The 9,087-nt window shown below is 41.5% G+C and overlaps 1 non-coding gene across 1 annotated transcript; it reads left to right on the forward strand.

The window, feature by feature from the left end:
• Window positions 1–5,237: 5,237 nt before the first annotated feature.
• Window positions 5,238–5,345, forward strand: LOC112767744 (small nucleolar RNA R71). Its single transcript, XR_003185184.1, has one exon. It is a non-coding gene; the product is annotated as a small nucleolar RNA R71 (small nucleolar RNA).
• Window positions 5,346–9,087: the final 3,742 nt, after the last annotated feature.

The following is a 9,087-nucleotide window of genomic DNA, read 5'->3' on the forward strand; positions in this document are numbered from 1 at the left end:
CGCGTCGGCGACGCGGTCGCGTGACAAGGATTGTGCTTCCAGCACCACTCTCGCACAATATAGCATTGTGCACCCTTTTACATCAAAAATGCAGGGCACGCGGCCGCGTGAGTCACGCGGTCGCGTGGGAGGTCATGATGTCCAAGCGACGCGGTCGCGTGGGGTAATTTGTGCCATTGGCACAATTCCAGTGCTCCTCCTGCGTAACTTTCTATTCATTTTGATTTTTCTTTACTCCTCCTGCCACGCGGACGCATCGCTAGTGCGATCGCGTCGCGCGGCGAAATTTTTTTTTTTTTAAAAAAGAAATATAAAAACATGCATATGAAAGAGCACGGAAGTACTAATAAAGAGAAGAGTTATTAAAGAAGAAAAACTAAAAGTGAAGAAAAGAACGATCATACCGCGGTGGGTTGTCTCCCACCAAGCACTTTGCTTTTACGTCCGTAAGTTGGACGCTCCTATAGCTCAATCTGCTGCGATGTGGGGACCTTGTCACCATGGTATAGCTTCAGGCGGTGTCCATTAACCTTAATAAGTTCAGAGCTTGAAGGATGGCTTAGGTGATAAACTCCGTATGGTTCAGCCTTCTCTATTTTGTATGGACCTTCCCATTTTGATCTCAACTTACCGGGCATGAGCCTTAGTCGAGATTTGTAAAGGAGAACAAAATCTCCAGGTTGGAACTCTCTCTTCTTGATGTTTTCATCATGCACAGCTTTCATCTTTTCCTTGTATATTCTGGAGTTCTCATAAGCTTCCAGGCGAAGGTTCTCCAGTTCCTGCAGTTGCAACTTTCTTTCAGCTCCAGCACTCTCAATTCCCATGTTGCACTCCTTAACTGCCCAGAAGGCTCTGTGTTCTATTTCAACTGGGAGATGGCAAGCTTTTCCATAAACCAAGCGGAAGGGACTCATCCCAATGGGTGTCTTGTATGTTGTTCTGTATGCCCACAGTGCATCTTGTAGTCTGGTGCTCCAGTCTTTTCTATGAGGCTTTACTATCTTCTGCAAGATACGCTTAATTTCTCTGTTTGACACCTCGGCTTGCCCATTAGTTTGGGGATGGTAAGCTGTTGCAACTTCATGGATTATCCCATGCTTCTTCATCAATCCTGTTAGTCTCCTGTTACAAAAATGGGTGCCTTGATCGCTCACGATCGCTCGTGGTGATCCAAAGCGGCATATAATATGGTTTCTCACAAAGGAAACAACAGTGTTAGCATCATCAGTGCGGGTAGGAATTGCTTCCACCCATTTGGAAACATAATCCACAGCTAACAATATATAAAAATATCCACTAGAATTTGGAAATGGACCCATGAAGTCAATGCCCCATACATCAAAAATTTCACAGAAAAGCATACATTGTTGAGGCATCTCATCCCTCCTGGATATCTTACCAAATTTCTGGCATGGGTGACAAGATTTACAAAACTCAGCAGCATCTCTAAAAAGAGTAGGCCACCAGAATCTGCAGTCTAAGATCTTTCTAGCTGTTCTTTGAGGGCCAAAGTGTCCTCCACTCTCAGATGAGTGACAGGACTCTAAAATGGACTGGAATTCTGATTGAGGTACACATCGTCTAATTATCTGGTCAGCGCCACATCTCCATAAATATGGGTCATCCCATATATAATATTTAGACTCGCTTTTCAGCTTGTCTCTTTGATGTTTAGAGAAATGTGGAGGAAATGTGCGGCTAACTAAATAATTAGCAACAGGTGCGTACCAAGGGACTACCTCAGATACTGCTTGCAGGTTGTCAAAAGGAAAATTATCATCTATAGGAGTAGAATCATCCTTAATATGTTCAAGGCGACTCAAGTGGTCCGCTACTAAATTTTTGATTACCACTCCTGTCTTTATTTCTAAATCAAATTCTTGTAACAGCAGTATCCAACGTATAAGTCTTAGTTTGGATTCCTTTTTAGCTAATAGATACTTTAGAGCTGCATGGTCCGAATACACTACTACTCTAGTACCAAGTAAATAAGCTCGGAATTTATCCAGAGCGAAAACAATAGCAAGTAGCTCTTTCTCAGTAGTAGTATAATTGGACTGGGTAGTGTCTAAAATCTTAGACACATAAGCAATAACAAAAGGATCCTTACCTTCACGCTGAGCCAGCGCTACTGCTACTGCATGGTTGGAAGCATCGCACATGATTTCAAACGGCTGGCTCCAGTCGGGTCCTCTTACAATTGGGGCTTGAGTTAGAGCAGCCTTCAGCTTATCAAATGCTTGTTTGCAATCTTCACTGAACTCGAACTCAATGTCCTTCTGTAGTAATCTGGATAAGGGAAGTGGCACCTTACTAAAGTCCTTAATAAATCTCCTGTAGAAACCTGCATGGCCAAGGAACGAACGGACTTCCCTCACAGAAGAGGGGTAAGGTAAACTAGAAATAACATTCACCTTTATTGGGTCTACAGAAATGCCATTATTAGATACCACATGTCCTAATACAATCCATTGCTTTACCATAAAGTGGCATTTTTTGAAATTCAATACAAGGTTTGTATCAACACATCCATCTAATACTCTAGATAATCCATCTAAGCAAAGGTTAAAAGAATCACCATAAATGCTAAAATCGTCCATAAAAACTTCCATACAGTCCTCAATAAGATTAGAGAAAAGGCTCATCATGCACCTTTGGAAAGTAGCTGATGCGTTGCACAAGCCAAAGGGCATTCTCTTATAAGCATAAGTCCCAAAAGGACATGTAAAAGTAGTCTTTTCCTGATCCTCAGGAGCTATATGAATCTGGAAATAACCTGTGTAACCATCTAAAAAGCAATAATGCGATTTATCTGACAGGCGATCCAGCATTTGATCAATGAATGGAAGTGGGTAGTGATCCTTACGGGTAGCTTGGTTGAGGCGTCTGTAATCAATGCAGACTCTCCAAGCATTCTGAACTCTAGTTGCTATGAGCTCTCCATGCTCATTCTTCACGGTAGTGACTCCAGATTTCTTGGGCACCACTTGTACTGGGCTTACCCATTCATTGTCTGAAATGGGGTATATGATACCGGCTTCCAATAATCTGGTCACTTCCTTTTTGACAACTTCCAAGATGGTAGGGTTCAATCTTCTTTGTGGTTGATGGACAGGTCTTGCTCCTTCTTCTAAAAATATTCTGTGCTCGCATACTTGAGGGTTAATTCCCACTATGTCTGCCAAACTCCACCCAATTGCCTTCTTATGCTTCCTCAGTACATCAAGTAACTGCTCCTCTTGTTGAGAAGTCAGTTCCCTAGCAATAATAACCGGAAGCTTCTGCTCATCCTCAAGATAAGCATATTTGAGATGTGGAGGGAGAGGTTTCAATTCTAACTTTCGATCATGGGTAGGCTCTGGATTATCTGGGACTTGCGAAAATGGCGAAGTGTCCTCATTGTCAGTTAAGAGGGTCCCCATACTTGGACCTTGTCCAGTGTGCCTCTTTTCGAACTCTTCTTTTTGAACTTCAGCCACACTTTCGTCTATGACATCACACTGAAAGATATAACGATCTTCTGGGGGGTTGTCAATGACTCCATTCAGATTGAAGATCACTATGCGGCCATCTATTTCAAAGGAGTATGTTCTTGAAAAAGCATCCAATTTGAATTTTGATGTCTTAAGGAATGGTCTTCCAAGTAGGATTGATGATGGCTTATCTGAATCATTATGGGGCATCTCCAACATATAAAAATCAGTGGGAAATGTGAGCCCTTTAATGTTCACCATAACATCTTCAGCAACTCCAGCCACTGTAATAATGCTTTTATCTGCTAACACAAAACGAGCTGCTGACCTTTTTAAGGGAGGGAGCCTTAAAACATCATATATAGACAAAGGCATTATACTGACACATGCTCCTAAATCACACATGCAGTCATAAATTACTACACCACCAATAGTACAACTAACTATGCAAGGGCCTGTATCACTACATTTTTCAGGTAATCCTCCCATTAAAGCAAATATAGAACTACCTAAAGGAATAGTTTCTAATTCGTTAATTTTGTCTTTATGAATACATAAGTCTTTTAGAAACTTTGCATATTTAGGTACCTACTGAATAACATCAAAAAGGGGAACAGTTACCTCAACCTTTTTGAATATTTCTACCATTTTAGGATCAGGTTCCAGCTGCTTCCTGGGCTTCCTTGCAAGTTGTGGAAATGGAATGGGAGTAGTGTTTTCTGTGGTGCCTGCGCCTTTTTGTGCTTCTTCCTGTGGTTGAGCTATCTCTTCTTCAGCTATGTCCTGTATATCCTCTTCCTCTTCAACATCTTCGATTTCCACCACCTCTTCAGCTGAGACGTATTCTGGTGAGCTTGGTTCCTCCTGATTCCTCTCCTGCAGTGTGGTTCCGGATCTCAGGGTGATGGCATTAATGCCTCCCTTTGGATTGGGTAATGGTTGAGAGGGGATTCTAGTGGTGATTGAAGGTTGGTTACTGGAATTTTGTGCTGAACTAAGCTGTGACATAAAAGCTTGCAGAGTAGAGGTGAAACCATTCAGACTGGCGTTAATATTGTTCACGATGGTATTTTCCATGGCCAGTTGTCTTTTATCAAAAGCTTGTAATAAATCTTCATTAGAAGATACAGAAGAATGAGTAAATTGAGAGGTTTGCTACTGATTGTTCGGTGGTCCTTGGTTTTGCCTCAGGTGAGGTGCTCGGTAAGGTTGATTTTGCTGCCTGTTGTTGTTATTATTCCACCTCTGATTATTGTTGTCCCTCCAATTCTGGTTTGAATTGTCCTGCCATCCATGGTTATTATTTCCACTTTGATTGTACCCTTGGTTGGGGCGGTCATAGAAGTTGTGAGTGGATGCCACCATGTTGTCTTCTTGTTGGAGCTGCGGGCATTCATCAGTGTAATGACTGTAATCAGCACAAATTCCGCAAATTCTTTGTGGGACTAGTTGTTGGTTTTGCTGTGGTTGAGTTTGCTGAGCTTGTTGATTCAACTTCATTTGCTTCAGCAGGTTGGTCATCTCACAGATGCTTCGATTTAGAGCAGCAGTCTCTATGCCAGAAGATACTTCTGCAACGGCCCTTGAACGGCCTTGCTTCTGTCTGTGGTTCCGAGTAGATTCAGCTAAATCACTAATCAATTGCCAAGCTTCATCAGTGGTCTTGTACTTCTTCATAGACCCATTGCTGGCACTTTCCAATGTGGTCTTATCCTGGGGTCTCATTCCTTGTGTGACATAGCTGAGTAGCACGATCTTGTCAATCATGTGGTGGGGGCATGCTTCCAGAAGATTATTGAAGCGCTCCCAGCATTCAAAGAGAGTCTCATTGTCATCCTGAACAATTGTAGAGATATCCTTCCTTAGTTTATCAGTAACTTCAGATGGAAAGAATTTCTCCAGAAACTCCTTTCTGAGTGTATCCCAGTTGGATACATTTGCTAGAGGTTGAGTGTAGTACCACTCTCCTGCTTTTCCCTCAAGAGGGAACGGGAAAGCTTTCAGCAGAATTAAAGTTTCATCAGTGCCATCACGCCTGACAGTAGAACAGGCTGCCTGGAAATCTCTCAGGTGCTTGATAGGCTCTTGAGCAGGTAGGCTATGAAACTTGGGCATCAAATTTAGCAGTGCAGTCTTTATTTCAAAATCCATAGCTACCGCTGGATGATGAACTTGAAACGGTTGCATTGTAAAATTAGGAGCTCCTTCCTCCTGAATGGTAACTCTTCTAGCTGCCATGTTTTCTGCACGTAAAACAACCGAATCAGTAGAACGGGGGCTGGTTTCTTCCTCAAATTCACTTTCAGATCCGCCCTCAGAGCGGGCTAACCTACGCTGTTCTCGCCTTATTCGTGAAATTGTCCTTTCAATTTCAGGATCGAATATTAGCAAGCGCGGATCAGGAAGTGAACGTGTCATTTGACGGAAGAAACATACAGCTCATAGTAGAAAAATTAAATAAAATGCAAATAAATAAATTCTAATTAATAAAATTAGCACTCTATTGCAACTCCCCGGCAACGGCGCCAAAAATTGATGGGAAGCAGAAGCTGGTGAATTAAAAATTTATTAAAATGGTTACGTTGCGAGTATAATTCTTAACTCACCGAAAATCTGCCTATCAATTTAGAAATATGTCACAGAGAGTTTAAATTAAAATTACTGGGAGTTTTAAGTCCCAGGTCGTCTCCCAACGAGTTGCAGAAAAGTGTGCTGTTTTATTAATCAGATGTTCCAAGAAGTTGAGCTAGGTAAATTGGGAATTAAATTGAGGAATTTTTAAATAATATAAATAAAATCCTTGACTGGGAATTGATTGATTGGAATCTCTATCATTGATGGTGTGATTTTAAGATTAATTTATAATTAATGGTTGTTCTGTTTGGTTATCCTTTACTAGGTAAAGGAAAGTCAAACAAGTGGGAGTGCCAGATCTGTTCACAAGTTGCAACCCACTTAGTTCAAAGGGATTGGCGTCGGTGACAAGATAGCAATCCAACATTTAACCCAATTACAAATTTTCTTTCAATCCTTCCAACTCAAGAGGTCCTTTTAATCAACTCCCCATCAAGTAAGGGAACTACTCACGCATTGTAAATAAAGAATCCATGGCACATGAAAGGAATTTAAAAGAAGACATGATTATTGATATTAAAATTGAATTAAAAAGAAATAATCCTTGCATTAAATAATCATAAAAGTATCTGAATGACAAAATTGAACATAACAAAGAACATGGAAGATTAGAACCAAGTTAAGAGAACAAACTAGAATGATGATGTCTTGATGAGGAAATAACTCTTCTCAATGTTCCAATGCTAAGATCAATTGAAAATTAAAATCCTAAAACTAGAGAGAAAAACCTAAGAGAGTGAAAAACTAGATCTAAAACTACTGAATGAATGTCTCTGTTGTTTTTGCATATTCTCTGACTCTAGTCTGCTGTTCCGGGCCGAAAACTGGGCCGGAATAAGGCCCAAAATCGCCCCCATCGAATTCTGCAGATTATGCAGATCGCACATGTCACGCGATCGCGTCGTCCATGCGGACGCGTCGCGTGCGCTTTTTCCTCTCCACGCGTTCGCGTCGTCCACGCTACCGCGTCGCCTGTGCTTTCCAATCCGTGCGGCCGCGCAAGCCATGCGGCCGCGTCGCTGTGATTTGTGCTCCTTCGCGCGGTCACGTGAGCCATGCGACCGCGTTACTTCTCGCTGGTTATCTCCTCAAATTCTTGTGTTCCTTCCATTTTTGCTAGCTTCCTCTCCAATCTCCATCTCATTCATGCCCTATAAGGCCTGAAACACTTGACACACAGATCACGGCATCGAATGGAATAAAGGAGAATTAAAAGTAAATAATTAAAGTCTCTAGGAAGCAGTTTTCAAACATGTACTGAATTTAGGAAGGAAATCTAAATGCATGCTAAATTGATGAATAAGTGGGCAAGGATCATGACAAAACCACACAATTAAACACAATATAAACCATAAAATAGTGGTTTATCACCCTCCTCCTGTGCCTTCTGCCAAAGTCTCCATTGCCCCGCCTCCTTCAACACTTGCAACTGAAGTCGGCCAACCTGAGTCTGATCCCGATGTCCAGATCCTAAACCGGGATGACTGGACGGTAGATGCAGTACCTCTTCAGACTCGTCCTCCTTCTCCTCGGGATGCAGCTACTGGGAAGTCCTTGGATCCTCTCTAAGTGGGCTTTGAACTCTTTTATTTTGTAGTTTTGTGGTTTCTGACTGTAGATACTTTTAGTTGCTTTTCTGTTAATAACTTTGTTTTTGGGAAAAACAAAGTAGTTTCTCAGGCTTTTGGGGTTGACTTCAGGTGGCCTCTTGAGTTTTGTTATGATAACAACCTTGTTTCTTTTTGTGATATGCTTTGTCTGCCTCTTTCTGAAAACTTAGGGAATCTTGAGGGTGTCGGAGCCTTGTTGTCCAATCTGTTTTGATTGCCTTTTGCGTTTTCGTTGGTCGACTTCTCCTTGTCAGTCCGAGTCGTAGCTTTAACTTGCTCGGGCCGACTTCTTCATGTCGGCCTCTTCTAAATTATTTCTAGTAATCCATTTTTAGTTGGACCTTGCCAGGTCTCTTTTTATGGATTACCTTTTATAATCTTGTGGTTTTGTTGGGCTGACTTCGTTATGTCGGTCCTTTCTAAGTTATTTCTGGTAATCCATTTTCTTGGACCATGGTCAGATCTTTTTTAGGATTACTTTTTATAACATTTTGTTTTAGGCCGACTTCATCACGTCTGTCCCTTCTAAGTTATTTCTAGTAATCCTCTTTTTTGGACCTTTGTCAGGTCTCTTTCAGGGATTACTTTTTATAACTTTTTTGTTTTGGGGCTGACTTCATCACGTCGGTCCCATTTAAGTTATTTCTAGTAATCCTCTTTTTTCGACCTTTGTCAGGTCTCTTTCAGGGATTACTTTTTATAACTTTTTTGTTTTGAGGCCGACTTCATCACGTCGGTCCCTTCTAAGTTATTTCTAGTAATCCTCTTTTTTAGGGCTGGCCAGGCCTCTTTCCAAGGATTTACTTTTTATAACTTTGGTTATTGTGGTCGACTGATCCGACTTCTTTACGTCGGCCTGTCTTTAAGTTATTTTTAGTAACCCATTTTTATTAAGACCTCGTCAGGTCCTTTCCATGGATCACTTTCGATAACTTCTTGCATTATTCTGTTTTTGTCACCTTTTCATCTTTGCCGATTTCGTAGAAATTGGGTTTGATCCCCATTTGGTCGACCTTTTGATGAATATGGTTTTCATCTTCGTTGGTCTTTATCGTGATCGAGCATTGAATTTGGGCATTCTAAGTCAGGTAGTTCATAGATCTTGGCTTAGTGCCTCGATAAAAAACCTTTTTCAGGAAAAAGATGCACCTTATCCTAAGATCTTTTATTACCTCCTAACTATAATACCTTCTTAAATTGCAGGTGTGCCATGACCTTTGGAGCTCTCATCCTTCGAGTTCGGTCAGCTTGTAATATCCTTTTCCGAGTACTTTTATGACTCGGTAGGGTCCTTTCCAGTTTGCTGCTAGCTTCCCTTCTCCAGGTCGACTTGTTCCGATATCATTTCGGATTAAGACGAGATCGTC

The sequence above is a fragment of the Arachis hypogaea genome, chromosome 17, assembly GCF_003086295.3.
Source record: "Arachis hypogaea cultivar Tifrunner chromosome 17, arahy.Tifrunner.gnm2.J5K5, whole genome shotgun sequence".
NCBI classification, from domain to species: Eukaryota; Viridiplantae; Streptophyta; class Magnoliopsida; order Fabales; family Fabaceae; genus Arachis; species Arachis hypogaea.